This window comes from Onychostruthus taczanowskii, unplaced genomic scaffold, assembly GCF_017590055.1.
Source record: "Onychostruthus taczanowskii isolate IOZ18803 unplaced genomic scaffold, ASM1759005v1 scaffold37, whole genome shotgun sequence".
NCBI lineage: Eukaryota > Metazoa > Chordata > Aves > Passeriformes > Passeridae > Onychostruthus > Onychostruthus taczanowskii.
The window spans coordinates 7,591,004-7,611,454 of record NW_024501126.1 but is presented as its reverse complement, the minus strand read 5'-3'; positions in this window follow the sequence as shown (position 1 = coordinate 7,611,454).

The following is a 20,451-nucleotide window of genomic DNA, read 5'->3' as shown; positions in this document are numbered from 1 at the left end:
TGAGAGCTGTTTGCAAGAATTATGTATTTCTAGTTCTTAATCAGTATTGAAAATTTTCCTTTACCCTTTGTTGACTATTTGAGATGTGGCTTTAAGTAGTTTGACTATTTTGATGATCCCTTAAAGTTGTTGTACTTGCTTGGGAGCAGGGAAAGCTGAATGCCACTACTCTGTCAATTGTAGGTGAGTGATGTCACATTACGGTCAGTGACTCTTTTGAGCCAGCGGGAGTAATAGACCGGTGAGATATATATATTTCCAAGGCATAGAAACAGGAAAATAAAATAAACAATGAAATTTCGATTAAAATTATGGAAGCATCCACTGCAAGTCAAAATGCTGACATTAACAATTTATTTCATCTCCACCTACCCCAGGGCCCTTTACTGTCCTCTTTTACAGCCCTAGAAACTATCACAAACCTTTACAGAAGCAGGTTTTGAAGTTTGTGTGAGTTTCAAATCTTAAACCTGTGGCTTGACAGAAAAGAGCATATAAAGCTCTACATTTGGGCTTTTTTGTTCTGCCAGTAAAACACTTATTTGGGGAACTTTCTATGTGTATAATTTTCCATAAGTAAGGCATGGTGAGGGGGAAGGAAATCACTCCTTTTAGCAGTTGTAGAGAGTGATAAGGTCACCCCTGAGCCTCCTTTTCTCCAGGCTAAATAGGTCCAGCTCCCTCAGCTGCTCCTCCTAAGGCTTGTGCTCCAGACCCTTCATCAGGTTTATTGCTTTTCTAATGAGTAGCACTATATTTAAGTTTTCCCTATTTAGTTAAAATTATAAAAGAATTTTTATCAGTATCATTCCTTTCACTTAAAATTCTCTAATACTACCATGTAAAAAGGTAGGGCTTTTTTTAATACGTCAAATTAATTGAAACAAAGCTGAATTAATATCTTTCATTTTGAAAGGTGAAATTGATACTGGCTGATTAAATAATTAAAATATTAAATCCAGTGAATATGCCCCATTAGCATTTTCTAAACTTACCTAAAATTGAAAAATAATTGCTACAATAATTATATTTTCTGAGGAGTCAGATGTAAAACATTAAAAGTTGATCAGGAAATACTTGAGTTTAGAGGTACCTGATTTTAATGACAAGAAGTTCCCAATGATTGACAACAAAATTTTAAATGCATTTTTATTCAAGGCTCTGACGGTCCTTTTCAAAGGCCATCTTGAATATTTGCATCCTGGTGCGCAGCTGTGGTTTAGTGTAAAGCTCTGCTTTGTTGTGAATCATGGAAACAGTAAGCACGATTCTCTCAGGTGATGACAAGGCTTTTCATTGAGAAGTTTTCTGCTTAAATGTTAATTCTTGCAAGTATTCTTCTCTGTGCGGAAAGTCTCATGTTGATTTCCATTAATCCATACCTTGTAGAAGCTTAAAAAGTAGAAGGTGCTTTCAAAATCTTTTAGTGTATAAGGTACTCTGTCTAATAGCTTCTTGAGTACTGTCTGAGTAAAAAATCTATCAACCCTTTAGCACACCATTTAGCTTCATGTTTGGGACTGTGTATGTGATGGCTGCATGATTTTGTTGCATGCTTTTGTCGTGAGAATAGGCACATACCTGCCTGACTAAATAAAACCAACATAGGAAAAGGATTTATTTGCTGTGAGTGAGTGTTATCACAGATGTGGCATGAAACAACTGTGCTCTGGGAAATAAAGCAATGCAGATGGAAGAGCTAAAGAACAAAGAGATTATCTGTCAGACTGACCCAAGGTTTACAAGCAAGGAAACTGCCAGCTAAACAGAAGTCCATGAATATACATCACAGCCATGCTGAGCTGAACCATGTCCCCTGTCCTTCTGCCCACACACTCGAACAAGCCAAGCAAGCAGGAGGGCAGGAAGGAGCAGAGAAATTTTTACTTTGCTGTGCCTCTGAATGCCTCTGAATGCTGCAGCAGACAGAATCTTCTCTTTACTCTTAGTGATCTAAAATAATTTGAGACATTAGGCTGACTTCCTTGGATGGAACATTAAAAGACAGAACAGAGAGGGAACACCTGCGTTGAGCAACTAGAGTCCTATTTCAAACTTTGTCTCTACACTAATGACATTTTTGCTCCACCTACTGGTAGGAAGGCTTGGAGCCTTCTGGATTGCATCAGGCACTTGCAACTCCTTCTGCAATTAGTCCTCCTGTTGAGGCTAGAAGAATCAAAATCAGTGTGCAGAAAAAAGAAATAAGAAAATGTTGATAGCTTTTTCTAAAAATTTGGGAGTGGGAGAGAAATTTTAATTTTAAGGGAGAAGCATCATGGCTCAAAATGTACAGAGAAGTGTTCCCTGGGGTGAAGATGGCTGGTGCTCATAATTTTGGAGGGTAAAAGAATGAACAAAACAACCCATCAAAAATAAACAAATTCCCCCTCCAAAACATTCTAAAACTTTATACTATTGTAATAATATTGTACATAATATTGTAGGTGTTACAATTGGTTTATTGTCTAAAATCCATCTTGTTATGACAAAGCACAAAATTGTCCTTATATCATCTTCCTTTCTTGCCTTATTGGCATAAGGGAGCTGACAGTCACTCTGAAATGCTGATTTGATAGCAGTGAGCATGTCTCAGTTCCGATTGCTCATTTTGCCACATTTCTTGATTACTGTGGGATGTCAAGAAAAATAGGACTTCTGAGTTTATTTGCACAGCTGTTCTGATTAGTTATGTTTGGTTTTATGCCAGGAGGTTCTCAAAGGTTTACACTGTTGTTTCTGAAGCTGTCAGCTTACTGCCTCTGTCTTTTTATAATGACATCCAAACATATTTGTTGGATGTATTGTTTCAGTCTTACTCACTGGACTGAAGTCAATGAATAAGCTTCTTTGAGAATTACTGGTTCAACAGCTGTAGACTTCTCTTCTAATTGCAAGCTGAGGTCTTCATGAGGACGCTGTGCTGTAATGTAATGGTAATTTTTTAACAAGGCTTACGTGGTGAAGTGGATAACACTATACAATTCAGATCGTAGTTTTTCAAATAGAGAAAAAAATCCTACTAGTAGCTGAGGTTTCATTGACATTTAGTAGATACTTCTAGTTGCAGTGGGTACAATGCCTGCTTTGTTCGGACCAGTATATCTGAATTCACATTAAATCAGGTCCTGCTAATCACATACAAAATCACAGAACAGGTAAGGTTGGCAGGGATACTTGAAGATTATGTAGACCAATACCCTTACTGAAGTAGGATTAGCTAGATCAGGTTTCTCAAGGATGCGTCCAATTGGGTTTTGAATATCACCAAAGATGGAGACTTCACAGCCTCTCTGAGACATTTGCAATGTTTCATCCCTCTTACCATAAAGAAGCTTTTTAGACAAACAAACTTAAGCCCGCAAAATTATGTTAGCACTTCATTACATGGATATCATAATGAGGTATAAATTGAAGTACTTGTTTTTCCTCTGCTGGCCTGGGTTATTGCGACTAAAATCATAAGAAGAATTGGGCTACCTAGCATAGGACTGGAGATAGAAGTCATATCAATGAGTCTGCAAATAGAATAAAAAAAACACCATTATGTTTTTGTCCCACTCTTATTCAGTGAAGACTTTCCCAACACTCACACATCTAGCTGCAGCTGCCAGTCTCTTTGATTCTGTAGGCTCCCTCTGCTGTGTTTCTGATCTGTCCACGGTTCCACAAGTGTAACAGCAGAGTTTCTGAACTATTCAGAGGCTAAACAAAGAACCAGCCAGACTATTATCCTCTAGATATAATGCAGAGGAAAATGATCACCAATTTTAACAGGAATACCTGCTCTTACAGTTATCAATGCTCCCCAAATTATTTCCTGCAAACTGAAAATGTGTAAATTCCAGAAAACATATGAAATTCTGATGCTGCTGAAAAAAAAAAATCCTGTCAGCTATTTATAGTCATTAAACTTTCAGGTATTAAATTCCTATCAACTACTTTTAGAGATTGGAAGAGAATATATTGAGAGTAGCCCAGGGGGGAAAACTTGGATGTGTTTGCAGATGAAAAGCTCAACATGACTTGGTAATGTGCACTCACAGCCCAGAAAGCCAATTGTATCCTTGCCTGCATCCAAAGCAGCGTGGGCAGCAGGGTGAGAGAGGGGATTCTGCCCCTCTGCTCTGCTCTGCTCTGCTCTGCTCTGGTGAGACCCCACCTGCAGTGCTGCATCCAGCTCTGGGGGTCCCAGCACAAGAAGAACATGGACCTGTTGGAGTGAGTCCAAAGTTATCAGACGGCTGGAGCACCTCTCCTATGAAGACAGACACAGAGAGTAGGGGCTGTTTAGTCTGGAGAAGGCTCCAGGGAGAACTCAGCACCTTCCAGTAGGCAAATGGGGATTATGAGAACGGGAGGAGAGGGTGATGTGGCCTTGAGATTGCAAGGGCAGGTTTAGATTAGGTGTAAGGGAGAGTGTTTTTGCTGTGAGGGTGATGAAGCACTGAGAGTTTGCCCAGGGAGGTTGTGGACTCCCCACTGCTGGAGTGTTCAGGGCCAGACTCGATGGGGCCCTGAGCAACCTGGTCTAGTTGCTCAGGGCAAGGTCTTCTTGCCTGTGGCAGGGCATTTGGAAATGGATGACCTTTAAGGTCCCTTCCAATCCACACCATTCTATGATTCTATTATTCTCTGAGTTTATGATTCTATAAATTGACTACAATCTGATTAGTTCTGTCTGTTTTTTTACTTCCTATTTACAGTCTCCTTTAAGATATTAACTGCATATATTTAAAGACAGATGCTGTGTTCTTTCAGTAAAGATGGGCTCAAATGAATTATATGCCAAATTTGCCATAATTATATGCCAAATCTAAGGCAGCTGGTGAATATTTAGGGGTATTCATCAGAGAAAATGTATTTTTTTAGGTAAACTGACCATTCCAACAAATAGCTATGTTGCATCTGAATTTACTTGGACTTGATGCTGCATTATTAGACATGGTGGTTTGTGATAGAGCAGGAAATACATAAGTATGGATACGTGCACACATGATCTTTTGTATCTTCTCAATGGTAGGCTCTACTTCCTTTAAGCTGATGGAGATCTCAAAGAGTAAGGACTAGTTACATATGATTTTGTTGTACACTTTCTGTTCTGGTGTTTGGCTTAATGCCAGCATTTCTGCCATACTTACCTAGCACAAGATAAAAAAAAAAAAAAAAAAGAAAAAATATTTCAACAAGCAGTAAAAAGACTTGCTGAGGATAGGCTTATTTTTCCTTGTGTCCCTAATTATGTGTTTTGTATTTTCATTCTATAAGCATGCTTATGCATGCCAGATATGTGTGTTTTATTCTTGTTGCCAAAAAACTGATCTGAAGCTTACAACTTTAAAACTACATTCAACAAAAACTAATACCTACTTTTTTTTTTTTTTTTTTTTTTTTTTTTTTTTTTTTTTGGTGGATATTTGTAGCCTTGGGGATCTCTGTTATCACCCATATTCTCATACCCTTTCTGTGTTCTTGTGCTTGTTTCTCAAAGACCACAGTTACCAAACAAGGGTGACTATTCTGTGTTATTCTGTCAGCCACTAGCTAGAGAAGGAAGGGCTTGTATGAAACAGGCTGATGCCTAATTTCCCTTTTTTTTCTGAAAAGGCATCTGTTATGATGTACGGCTTTTATACACACACATACACTCATATCAGCCTTCTTAGAACATCAGAGTCTTAGCACTGCAATTAAGACAACTGAGATCTGACAAGAACATCAGTAGCATTAGCAGAGCTCAGGAGATTCAACAAAACTAATTAGAATTGCAATAATAGATTCCTTCTCTTTTGACTATTATGATATCACTGGAATGAATTTGAACATGGATCTCAATGCTATTATATCTATTCTGTTACGGTGAAGATGTTTTCTCAGCAGAGCAATCCAACATGCTATGGAAAAATACCTCAGTGAAAACTTGGCTAGTTTAAGGCTATAGGTTTTTTGCTCTTTTGTGCAGAAAAATGGATGATTTGGACAACTAAAAATAGTATGTATTTGAAAATGAAGCATAAGCATATAAAATAATTAAGGGCTTATTTAATTTTGACTAATTGTGGATATTTGAGGTCATGTGAAAAATTTCAGGAATATAGATTTTTTTTTTTTCTACCAAGAATTTTAACAAATAACATCAAAAGTACCAACACTGAATATCTTGGGTTGGCATTAGATAGAAGAGCAGTAGCGATGCAGTAATGTACATAGTTTACATTTTGGTTTTCTGAAGACTGATCAAGGTAAGAAGATATTTTTAAAGTCTAACAAGAGCAGTAGTTTAAGAACATGGAAAAATAGGTCTCTGGAATGTAAAAGAAGAGTGAAAAAAGCAAAGCAGTGACCCAGACAGAACTTTAAAAAAGAGTTTAAAACTGGTAATACAGGAGTAAAACAGAATTTAAATATGAGCATGCAGAATTTTAAACTCTTTACCATGGCTAGAGTTATGGATGGAGCAGGAAGTAGATTTAGAGAGTGTGTGTATGAGTTTGGATCCAGAAATGGAATGGACACCAGTGCTCCTACAAGGTAATTGATGCTCAGATGAATAGTCTTAATATGAAATTATTTAACCTTATTTTCCATGTTTCAATGGAGTTCATTCCAGCATAAGAATGCGTGTTTTTTAAAACCTATATTTACTGACATTAATTTTTACATGACTTATGTCAAAAATATATGATCTTATAAGAATTGTAAATTTTGTGATTAAGAGTATTTAATTGCCTATAATTCCTTCTATCACTTCCCAAGATCTGTAATAGTTTTGAAAAATTATTGAAAAATGCCTGTTTATAACTACTGATCCTTATTCTTAAAGAATAAGGCTACTAGTCAGTCTGTGTTTTATTCCTCCCTGAAAAAAATAAAAAGGTCTTCCTTACTCTTGTTTATGTCTTCATTTTAGCAGAATCTAGGAACACAGCTTTTACATAGCTTTTTATATTCTCTTTCAAATTATAATAAATTATTTTTCCTTTTCCCCATTTTCTTGTTGAACTGAAGTATTTTTCTAGAGGTTTATCAAAATAGGGAATCTTTATCTAATAAATTGCTGTAGAGTAGTCTTGACTGCCTTACCCTCATGTAAAATTCTACAGAAGTTAAAGAAACTGTTCTGGCAGAAAGAAGTAAAGCATCTTATTCACACTGTGTACTCTTGGCCAAGAATTTTATCTCTTCAAGCAACTCTCAGGGAGGAGGAAGTCAGGTTCAAACCTTATGAAGTGGCATGTGTTAATCTTCTTCAGTTAAAAACTGTATTACATTTTGATTGGCATGTACCTCAGAGCTTACAAGTTCTTTTTTCTGCAGATGCTCTATTAAAAACCAATTAACTTTCAGTGTAATCAGGTATTTAACTTATCAGTTATGCAGTGAAAAATGTTGGGGGTGATAGCAATGACAAACAGGCTTACCAACTAATCAGCTGTCTAATTAATTTGAAAGTCTTTCATGTCTGATAAAAATTATACATAATATGAACTGTTTAAATCCTGGGGATAAATATACCTGTGTGAAGGTTTGTCTTGGGATATATTCAGAAGGCAATAAAACATGTGAAGACGTTGTGGTACAAAACATTTTAGTTTCTTCTTTCTTATTTTACCTTCCTCAGATATTAATAGAGAAATCTAGAAAGAAAAAATTATTTAACTAAGGTTAATTAATAAACAACCTTTTCAATGATGTCAAAACTGATGTTCCAGGGCAGACCCGCATCTGTAATCAGGGAATATTTAATTTCCTGAAAATTTCAGGGCAGATTATTACTTCTCTCCAGTTATTTATAAATATTATGGCCTTTCCATCCCAAACAGGCAATTATTGATAGGGTTTGGGTATTGAGCATTGCAGAATGCCATGTGTGGGAAGAGGTCAGGAGATACCCTGTGACAGTCAAGCCAGATTCAGCTGACTTGGCAACAGATAGAAACAATCCACAGCCCACCAGAATTTCAGGATGAGGAGCACATGGCAACACCTCTCAAACATCATTAAGAAACACCAGTAGCTGTGGGGAGTAGGAGAAATGAAAAGAAAGCTGAGGCAGGAGGATGAGGAGGAGGCACAGGAGACAAAAATGGAAATACACAAGGAGAGGTGAAGAGCATATTTCACAGAAAACAGAGAAAAAGTTCAGAAGACATAAGGAAAAAGACATTGCTGGGAATACTGCTAGAAAAAAAGCTCTTGAAAGGGGATGATCCATGCCAGAGAAGGACTAGGACTGCAAGAGCCCTGAAAGAGTACACAGTATTGAGACCTCTGAGGTATTGCAGGCTATGGTGAAGCCAGCTGCTGAAAACTGTGGGAATGGTGACTGAAAAAGGCAAGGAGAGGTGTTCAAATGAAGTTGACCCTATAAGGCCAGGAGCAAAACTCTTGCTCTACATGTCTATAATTGCATGAGTTTTGTTCCTCAATATCTGAACCAATAATAAAAATTATCGTTAATTATCAATAATTCAAATGAAGTTAAAAATCCCATGGTCAAGATTGTTTTACCTATGAAGGTAGTGGAAATAGAAATGTAACAGAACTTCAAATATTTTTAAATTTTTTTTTCTCTTTGTATTCTAGCTAAAATAAATTCAATTAGCAACATTTCATCAGACACTCATTTATGGTGTCAGTATTGTCTAAGCATTGTCATTATGGCTTCAGATGTTTTATTTTTTAATTATTTTTTCTCTGTTTTGATAGTGAAAGAATTTTGGGTAGATACTGGTATAGTAATAGTTATATCTACAGGAAGATTTGAACATGCACTGCTCAATTTGAATGTTTCTTGCATACCCCAGGGACAAGAACTATTGTCTGGGTGACCTGACTGTCTAAAAAGTGCATTAAGAATGTGATACTTTGAGAGTACAAATGCAAGTCAGACAACAGAAGCAGGCAACATTACCCTGATCTATCAATCCTGCCTTTCTTTAGGTTGCCTCTTTCAGAGGTTGACTAGATAACTAAACTGCATAATATTCCCTGCTTTCAGTTTTGCCTTACTTCCATGTCTATTAAAAGGATCTGTAGGAAATTTTTAGAATACCTTAGCAGAGATGGGGAATAGTGGTAATTTAGCTATAGGTTCAGTTACCAGCAAGTGTGGATATGGCTTATATGTTGCTTCTGAAATTACAGCAGTTTCATGGAGGAAGAAGGGTAGTTTAAAGATTAGATGGGAGTACAGCAGCTTTCCTCATGTCTTAAACTTATCTGTGAGTCATTCTTTATTTCAGAAAAGGATCTGAACCCAACACTAGACTACAGAGAAAGGTGCCTACAACTGGCCACTGGGAAATGTAATTATGGATCACTGAATATTTTCCACCTGCTCTAGTTATAAAAGAATGGTTTCTGATAGCTACAGTAAAATAAAAGTGCTGCTGTCAGACTATTGAGATAAATTAGATTACATGGGTATCTCTGTTCTGAAGGATTTTAGCATGCAGCTTTTGTTTTCAAATGCCTGTTTTTCAGGTGACTCTCAGTTTGTACTTTATAAAAAATTCAAAACTCATTAATAGGGACTGGAACATAACTTTGTTGAGATACTCAGATGGGAAAGAGGCTTTCGTTTTTCTTTTTGTTCCTAGAAATTTGTACACTTCTGTATAACATGAGGCAAATAAAGGAAAACAGGTTTCTCTCTGAATATCCCACCAGTCTGCAGAGGTATATTAGAACTTGAAAAAAAAAACCAAAACCCTGCAAAGATTGCTTACAATACAAATACAACCATTATTTGGTCCATGATACACATGATTTTATGCCTAAACATATCTACAAACAAGAACACACCTCTCTCTGGGGAGTTTTCTCTTGTACTGCTGGTGGTGATTTGATTCAGCAGGCTCCTCATGGACCTGTGCTCTCTGTGCCCTAGGTAGGTCTGGCAATCCCGACACTCTCAGTGGAGCTTTTGATCTTCTCTGCTGGGATCCTCTCTGCACCACTGCTTTGCTTTATTTCTGGGCCTTCCCTAGGTGGACACTTCCATGCAGTTTTTTGGCTGTTTCTTGGTCATAACTCCCCATCTTAGTTTAAACAGTCAATTCTATATAATTCGATCTCACTGCTCTGTTTAACACCTCGTTTCCATGTGAGAGCATGAGAACTTCCCCACTTCTATCATCAGGAAAGTTTTGTCTTTGATTTTGCTGCAATCTTTGCATCACAACCCACAGGAAGTATACAATAAAGAGCAAGCATCCAACTCTTTCTAGGTTTATGCACCACTTGGCAAGGGATTTTCAGGAAGCACTTTTGAATCTGAGGACCTCTGCTCATTCTAAGTCTTACACTGGCCATCTTTCTGTAGGTCATCTAGTTCTTAACATTTTTATAAACTAGTGACTCACAAAACTCTTACCAGAGCCCATTTGCTGTACCTTAGAGATACATAATAAAATAGTTCAGAGTATTTTAGTCTGAATAAACATGACAGATTAAGTGTAACAACTTGTTAGAAACCTCTAATGAATTGCTAAAGGTATAGAATTATATCTGCTAATGTACTCCCATGCTGCTGGAGGGAGTTGCTTCTGTTCATTTCACTGAATAAAAAACATCTTTTAAATTTATTTTAGTATTCATGACATTCTACTTAATATTCATTGGAGATTTTAGGGAGCTAGCAAAAATGTGACGTAATTCTTTTTTTTGCTATACACAACGAGTCTATTTGGATGGATGTGGAGAACAAGTTTTTATACCTGAATTTGACTGGAAATTGTGCTGTCCAACCAAAATCTCAGTTGATGGAGGAATATAAACCTAGCAGGTTTTGAAAAGGCACAGAACTAACAGGAGGATTTTGGTTTCATTCCAGGGAAAGCAGGTCATATATACAGGAAAAAGTTGCATAAGAGTTCAGACAGAATCTCTATTTACATTGTATGAGGACATTTTAAAAGTTTCAGGAGAAGATAATCAAGCAACACCAAATTAGTTGTATTGTTTAAGTAAAATAATAATTTAATGCTTCTCAGACTGTTTCAATTGTAGGTCATGTGCTGCATTAATGCCTCTCAAAGTCTGACACTGCGAAGTTGAAATAAGCATATTTTACAGCACGAAATTTTGAAATGCTTCAGGCAATTCTTCACTAGTCATTAGCTTACGTACTTAAAGAAAATCTTATTAACAGTATAATCTTTATTTTTATTCAAGAGAAAAATTTAAATTTATATTTGGTTACCATAACAAGAATAAATCCAGCAACTATAATTGCCCTTTTCTACTAAAATTTATCTTTATAGCTACATTAGGGATGATAAACAAAATCCAGTTGTAATGTAATTTTCAAATGCATTTATTTTCTTTATTTTTCTTCTTTAGGCTTTTTGTCGCAAACAAAAAAGCATTTGTTGAGTACAAGATTTTACTCTTTCCTCTTACTGACAAAATGGGCTGGCATGAATCTTTCAGCTATGCTAAAAAAGGTGCTGTTTTTCTACTTGTTTGCCCTAACTGATCTCTTTTCTGGGAAGTTACTTCTAGTTCACCAGACCTGCATTACAGAGGTCAAAAACTGCACTTCTTAATGACCTTGATGTCCTGAGAGGCTACCTAGAACAGAGGCTAGACAGAGTTAAAGGAATAAAGTAGGTATTTATTAAAAAGTCCTTCAAAGGATACACCTTGGGCAGTATAAGAGTCCAGCCGTGGCTACATCCAAGATGAATGCTGTGCCACAAGTTTGCACACTTTTATAAGTTTTGATCCATTTACATATTGACATTAAATGTCCAATTACAGCTTCAGGTTATGAAGTCACATCTTCCCAGTTTGCTCTCCTCAACTGGCTGTTATTTATGCATTTTATGTTATGCTAGGCTGTAATGGCTGTGCTTGGTTCTTGGGCTGGGAAAGGATTGTTTTGTCTAACGAAACTGTGAAGAGAACTTGCTGACACTTTATATGAAGTTCAGAGTTATATACTAATGCAGTATAGAATCTGGAAAAGATGATAGCTAAAACCTAAGGCAGCAAACAGTGTGACTGGGTGCAAACTCAGCAGGCTTGCAGATTACACCAAATTGAAGACACAATTGATATGCTAGAGTGGTGGGATACCATCCAGAGGGACCTGAGAGATTTGAGGAGTGAGTGCTTGGGAACCTCATGAAGTTCAACAACGTGGTCAGGGCAATCATCAGTATGAATAGTCTGTGGAAGGAAGGGACTGAGACCAGCCCTGCAGGGGACTTGGGGATAAAAAATTGAACATAAGCCAGCAATATGCCCTGTGGCCTAGAAAGCCAGTTGTATCCTGAGCTGCATAAAATGAAACATCAACAGAAGTTTTGGGAGGTGGTTCTCCCACCTCTATTCTGCCCTCGTGACACTTCACCTGGAGTACTGCATTCACTTCTGCAGTCCAGTTCTGGGTAAAGAAAGACATGGACCTGGTAGAGGGTCATGAAATGGGATGCTGGAGCACCTCTCCTACAAAGACAGGCTGAGATACTCAATGGAAGGCTATTGGGAGAGTTTATTGTGGCCCTTTATAAATAAAATGGGGCTTATAAGAAAGTCAGAGTGACATTTTACTGAGGCCTGTAGAGACAGGAGAAGGGACACTTATTTTAAACTCAGAGGGCAGATTTAGATTTTATATAAGCAATAAATTCTTTGCTGTGAGGATGTGAGGCACTGGAACAGGTTGTCCTCAGAAGCTATGGACAATGCATCCCTGGAAGTGTTCAAGGCAAGGTTGGAAGGGGCTTTGAGCAACCCCAGGTTGTTGAGGTCTAGTGGAAGGCATTTCTGCCCATGGAAATGTGGCTGGGATTAGATGTGGTGTAAAGTTCTTTCCAACTCAAAACATTCTATGACTCCATGATTTTATAATTCATCTTTTAAAAATTTAAATAGTTCCACATTTAAGTTCTTAATTTCTAATAGATCAAGAGAGCAGTTGTTATAGTAACTAAACTGAAGTTGCTGTTGTACACTAACTTTATTCTAATTTTGTTCTGTACTGTATTACAACTTGCCAAAGTAGGTGTAGGGAAATAGAGAAATTGAAATAATTGTGTGATTTCAAGCATGTTTTATACATAAATATTCTATAATGAAATTCAGACATATTTCTGTCATTATTTTGCACATAATATTACTGGAACTGAGCAACGCTTATACTAATCTTAGGCTACTGAGGTTTCTAACTTACAAACATCTTGAAATTTCATACAAAAAAAAAGTATATTTATTCTGCTTATTCAGGCATATGCTTAAGTACTACTACCTTCTCCCTTCATTGTACTCCATTGTACTCCATTGTACTCCATAAAACTTGTGACTTTTCTTTATTCTCAGATCAGTAATTAGCTCCCAGATCCTTTGATTTGACTGAAGTCAGCAGAGAGATGGAGGAGCAGTGACTATAATCAATAATGCATCTCTCTACAGGTTCTTTAACAGAATCAACATAGAAATATGCTCAATCCCATTGAATGAAACACAAACTATATTTCACACTACAAGCTGGGAGACTTAAACCAGTATAGTTGCTTGGATCCAAAGATTCAAGGATAGCACTATCAGTGTAGCTGGGATTAAGAAATAAAATAATTTAAAATTATCCTTTACTTTGTCAATACACTTAGGCCGTGCTTTTCTGGAGTAAAGTTCTGTATTTAGGCTTTGTATATATTTTATGAAAATTTGCACTGAATGATAGTGTACTATAGTAGCAGAATGAGACTTCTTTTCCTAAAATACTAGTAAGAAAAATGCAGTCAGAGCAAATGCTGCTCAATGTGAATATGTTTTCAAAATACCTGTCACCACTAATTGGCAATTCCACGGCTTGCTCAGGAAAAACTGTATGAGCATCTCAACCTGTTGATTAAGAAATCTTCTGGGTGTCTTGATTTATTGGGTAGAGGAATTGATGTGGAGGGGGATGGAATGAATGGTCTGCCACATAGTCTGCCAAATTAAACTGAGTTCTGATTATCATCAAGAATAAAAATGCACATATTTTATCTAATACTTATTTAAGATACCTGTTCTTATTTAGCTGTAGATCTATCTGCCTAGCAGCTATTTGTACTTCTAAGTACCAGACATGATAAAGTTATCCTAAAATGACCATTTAAAAAACCCCCAAATATCTGGAAAATTTAGAATATTTAACTTAAATTTATCAATCAGAGCAGGTTTAAAAGTTGTTCCAACTGGTGTTCCTGAAAATTAAATGTTTGCTTCATTTTCTTAAGTTCATCGATTTTCCAGTTATCAGTATCTTCAGGTTCTACAGAAGTGGCACAGGATGAATGTAAACTGTTATTTCTATCAAACTACATGTGACAGAAAAACACATTTGCTATGCTTTAAGCAGTACGTGGAAGAGAAAGTAATAGAATTGTTCACTTTAAAAAAATGCTTCTTTCACAGTTCAGTGGAAGATGCATTTCTCCAATTGAGTGTTGGTAGCTCTTTCCATGCTCTAACATGTGAACAAGAACTGGATTAAAGCAATTGCTGACTTTGTACATTTGGGCTGCTGGAAATTCATTTTTCTGAGAGGTGGTAGGTTCTCAGATCAACATTGACAATGGTCCAAATTATAGTCCAAAGACTATAATTTATCAGCTTCAAGAAGGTCCAGAGAGGAGGAGGAGGAAAGAAAGGTTACCTCTATTGCTTTATAGAGCAGCAACCTCTAGCATCAAGTCCTTTCAGACTTTTGTTCTAGGCTGCCTCATTTCTGAGCCTAATTATAAGACATGGTTCAATTTATTATGGAAAGTAGCTTGAAAGAAAACAGTCAAATTCATGTCAAAGTGTTTCTTAAAAAAAGTGTTTATGAATCAGAAAGTTCTCTGTAGCATAGTGTCATTCTTTTTTTCTGTGAGATTTAGCTGCAGCCCAAAGAAAATCAAAGACTGCGATAGGTCCAGGTATTGGAAGAGAAAAGTAAAAGCACTGGAGGGAGAAGTGAAAAAACAGTAGAATTACAGAATGATTGAAGTTGGAAAGGACCTCTTGAGGTCATTTGGACCACCTTCCCTCCTCAAGTAGGGGAAACTTGAGTTGATTGCTCAATTCTCCGCTCACTTGAGTTTTGAATATCCCAGTATCCCTACCACTTCTCTGGGAAGATCATGTCTGTCTCTCACAACTCTCAAAGCACAACTGTTGTCTTATGTTTAGATGTAATTTCCAGTATTTCAGTTTGTGCCCATTGAGTCTTGTCCTGCACACTACCACTCAGTCTGTCTGTTTCATCTTCATTCCCTCAAAAACAGGCATTTGTATACACTGATAAGACCCCCCTTGAGCCTCCACTTCTCCAGGCTAAAGTGTGACAGCTCTCTTAGCCCTTTTTCATATGAGAAATGCTCCACTTTCTCATCTTTGAGTGTCTTTGTCAGGTTCCCTCCAGAAAGTTCTTATCTTTCTTGTGTGAGAAAACTAGGTATTGTCAAAGATAAATCAGTAAATGGCTGAGGGAGAAAGACATTTTAAATTGACTGCGGGTTATATTGGTGAAATTTTGTACATAAACACCCTTAGAATATTATATGACGTGAACGTAGAATGCAATTTTCCAGGATTCAATGTAAATTTTACATAGAATTTATAGATGTTTTTGAAAGTGGGAATTTCATGGTCACTTTTTTTTTTTTTCTGAAAAAAAAAGGAAAGTCACCTAGTACTAAAGACTTAATTCCTGTTGATTCCAAGAGCTTTTGCATATTATGTGAAAATGTATAATACCTTTAGGCTTTTCTCACAAGAGATAATGAATGACGTGTTTCTATCCTGAACAGATGAGCTTAAATGAAAATCCAGCACAGCCTTAAACCATGCGTAGGTTCTGGTATATGTATAGAGATTCTACCAGTAGAAGGGGGTTTTGCTGTTATGTTTCTGGGGATTTTTTTTGTGTGTGTTTGTAGTCTAGGGAAAGAAAAACTTTCATCAGCAAAGGTTGGGATCAAAACCATAAAGTGAGAAAGTTCTATAAAATTGTTTTATTAGCTGCACAGCATGCTTCAGAAAAGTTGTCTGGTTTTGGAGTAATAACTTTAAGAAATAGTGAGATAGCATAGATGGAGTTGTTTTTTTAAGGTCAGGACAGTTCTCTATTTTTATCATCTACGTAAGTATGTAAGTGACCTTTGTTCTGTGACCTTTGTTACCTACTGATCACACCACACCCATGGTTTCTGAATGCTAGTGTATTCTGAGGAGGACTGAAATATCAGCTGGAAGTTCCAATGTATTAGAAGATCAAGCAAACTTATTTAAACTGATTAATTTTTAAATGATAACTAATAAAACATCTTGGGTGAATAGATTAATGAGTAACTGGTGATCTGATTTCATTGAACCTTCAGAATGAACCCCACATGGACAGAAACTAAGGTAAAAAGATCAGCTTTTCACTTCTGAGTTATTTTTTGAATATTCAGATTGTAGCTATTCAAACATTAACTGCAGTGGCAAGACTTTCATATCTACACTGGACCCGGCTTGGATGCAGTAAATCCAAATAGTGATGAGATTTGTATCTGTGACTGAAATAGTGCTGATAACACACCGCTTTTTCAATATAACCATAACAGTAGGAGAGAGGATTGCTTGACTAGAGAAAGAATCATTAAAAAAATATCATTCATAAGAACACTTATGAGGGAATGAAGCAGTTGTAGTGTAAACACCAAGCTTCAGATCTCTTAAAGTCTGCTGTTGTGTTTTTTTCTCTCAAACATAGAACTTCAGTGGGACCTAAACTTGTCCTATGTTTCCATAACTCCTTCCTTCAAAAAAGTAGAAGATAGGTGGGGATATTTTTCCAAATCTCATAGAAAAGTGACAGAAAGCTTCTAGGTATTTAAAGCTTATGCATTCATATACATACAGAGACTTAGACATAAATATACATATGCATTTATATTCAATAAATATACACTATATAATGATAAATATGTGTATAACTATAAATGTCTATGAGATAAAAATAAATGATATGCATAATAAATGTATAACTTCAGACAGTATAACTGTTAGTTTAAACAACCTTCCTTTTCCTATTTAGCACAGTAAATGAATAGAAGGTATGCCATATTTGACCAGTAATATTTTCTAATTATTTTCAAAAGTGTCTCTCAAAGTGACTTTTTTTCAATAAACACCTTTCTTTTTCCATGTGTGTAAGCTCCATTAAAAAAAGGAAAGAAAAATTAAAATCCTATACCTTTTTCCTTTATCTATTCCTAATCAGAGAATAATGTGATGAGAATAATCAAAATTTGGAATACACTCTCCTAAGCCATTTATTTTTTCCTGATTTTTCTTTTTTGTCTGCTCCATAACACTGTGTCTTCCATATGGGAAAAGCTATGAAAAATAATGTTTTGAGCATTAGAAGCAGAGGAAAAAAGTTGAAGTTAGTTCCAGCATAGCTGTCAGTAAGTGTGGCCCATGGTAATGTCTAAAATCTTAAAATTTAGAGTTATTTGAAATTCAGAGAAAAACTTACCTATTTTATATGCTGAAACCTGTTTTCTAGGTCTACTCTTAGTAGCTTTGGACACTTTTTTTGCCTCCAGACATTTTCTTTGCCATTTGAATTACACAAAGATTGGTGTTTTCTTCTGTCACTAAAATTGCTGAATAAGTAGCTGTTTCAGACACTAAGTAAGGATTACTACAGACATATAGGTTATAGACAGCCTTAAATTTTTAATAGCAAAATATTTTTTTTATAGTTTGAAGACTAAAACTACATTCAGAATATTCTGTATTGCTTGAAGTCTGTCAGAATATGATGAGTGTTAGTTGTTTTCAGTAACTTTCTTAGAATGCTGCTTGTTTCCCTTTGGAAATAAAAACTTGGGTCATTGATTGAAAATTTAAGGGCAGAAATAACTATTTCTTACAGGATTATTTCATGTCAGTGGCTGATAATGTTAATAGCCTAAGGAGTATTTGCCAGCCTGCTCCATTTAATGTGGTCTGAAAACGCCATCCTAGAAATCCTACTACTTTTCAAAACTTAGTAATACATTTTCAGAGCACTTTTTCCATTCCATATCCCATTTTAATGGCAGGTTCAATATAGAGAAATATCATATATAAAACAAAAGATAAGTAGATTCCAAATGGAAAGACTCCATAAAATCATGGAATTTAGAAAAGACACATTCTTTTTCAATGAAAAAATGTGTGTTTTAGGGTTGTCAGATGTAGGCAAAAGTTCTGCTTTTCTTTCCTTTTTCTATTTTATTATAATTAAATTCCAAATATCATTGTATTTGGTATTGCAATACCAAGGTTCATATTGAAAAATATATTGTTACATTTAGAACCTCTTGGGTACTCTGACTTCAGGTAAAAATTGTGATCTTAAGATGACCTCAGATTGTGTTTAGAATAAGTTAATTTCCACTTTGTAAAGTCCAGTTTAACAGAACCTTGCTTTTCCTTGCACAATCAATGTTCTTTTCTTTCCAGGCTATGAGGTAAAAGTGGTAAAAGTGCATTGGCCTCCCAGTAAAAGGTGAAAAATTGACCACAGTCAATTTCTATGATGCCTAGGAAAAAGCAGGTGCCTTTCTTATGTCCTCAGTTTTCAAAGTTCTGTTTTCAAGCTGAATGATTACAGCCAATTTTGTCAGTCTTAAAGCAGAAGCCATTTCCTACACTTGATATTTCACACTGGCTTTTTTCTGCTAGTTCTACTGCACCCTTTCTGCAACGTCAACCTGAACCAGGCAAAACCACCAGCATTGCATGGATGATGCAATAAGAGAATAAAGCTTCCCTTTTGTCCTTATGTCTTTCTCCTTAATTACTGTGTTTTTCTGGATGTGTTTGGACTTTTGGACAAAAATGAACAGCAGACCACACAACTTCATGCCTGTTTGAGTAGCTATGGTCAGCTCACACATTCCTCTGTGGCACATATAATAATTTTGCTGCTGTTTTGCTGCCTGGCTATTGAATAAAACTGGCATATCCCAATAGCTGAGCAAGTACCCATTTATCTTTATCAGTATTTGCAAAAAGCCTTTAGGTTTCAATTTTCATGACCTAAGTGATGGATTCATATTCTTTTAGCAGTACTGACTTAGCTCTTATCTTATTGGAAGAGTATAATATTACTATAAGTCATTATAGACTTATAAGTCTACTTATTATCTACTATATATTTATTGCACTCAATGTAATGTCTTCTTGCTCCATTTGCTACCTCCATTTCTCTCTCTGAGTTGAGAGAAATAGCCATACAGAAAATTTTTGGTAGATCCTGTCTTAAATGTTCCTATGAAATATGTTTAAAATAGCTAAATTACAAATTAAGACTGCAAAGAAAAATTCATCAAGCAGAAAAATAAAAAAAAGATACAAAGTTTTGAATGTCATAAAAACTGCAAAGCAAAAGCTTCTAAGGGATAGAAAGGTTCTTGGAAGAAAAACAATGCTTGCTTTGGATCAATGAACATTTTTTCCTTCTACTCAAAATGGAACATTCCTTTTTTTGGACATCTGTAATGTAGTCTGAGGAAAAGAAGAGCTTAAACTATAAAATTATTAATAAAGATGCTGAAATCCCAACTTGGTAAGATACAGCTGAATAGGACTCCACAGTTCAAATCCCCCATCCTTTTATTTAGAGAGATTGAGCTTCAGTCACATTATAGGTACTGAGCGCCTTTTCTCACAGAAATCTTCAGGCTGGCCTGAACTTTTTCTAGAATTGATTAGTTCTGTTGGAACAAAACCTTAATTTTAGACAATGACTGTTTATGACTGGAAACCTTAATCTCTTTGAGAACATATTATATTTTTTATGTTAAATATTGAGGCCTTAATTTAAACTTAATTTAACTAAATCTAGATATAGAGAGACATAACAGAAATTATATTCCAGTAAACCATACTCTTTGCTAAATTTTTCATGCTCCTGACAAAACATTGTATTTGTTTAGGTCTGCAATTCTGCCTTCTTTTTTTTTTTTTTTTTTTTTTTTTTTTTTTTTTTTTTTTTTTTTTTTTTTTTTTTGTGGTTCTTGAAGTTCCCAATACTTCCAGTTTTCAACCATTACAGTGTACACTCTCATTGTCCTTGAAATTCAGTCTGGAATCCAATTTACTGGGATCATTTTATTTCCCACCCAGAAAAAAAACAGAGTATACTTTCCTATTAGGGTTTTTTTAGTAGCATATCCAGTGTTTCTGAAAACATTCTCATTGCAGTCACAATTTTCCTCAACACAGAACATCAAAATAACACATAAAAGTGGATATCCAAAACTAGAGAAATTAGTCTGAGCAAGATTATTCAGAATTTGTCTCACTAATATTTTATTCCTTTGCCATTGTTATAATTTCCACAATTATATCCCAAGCATCAGAAAGAAGCGTTTATCTGCTTTAATTTAGAAAAGGAAAATGAAGTGATGATTTCAGCATCACTGTTAC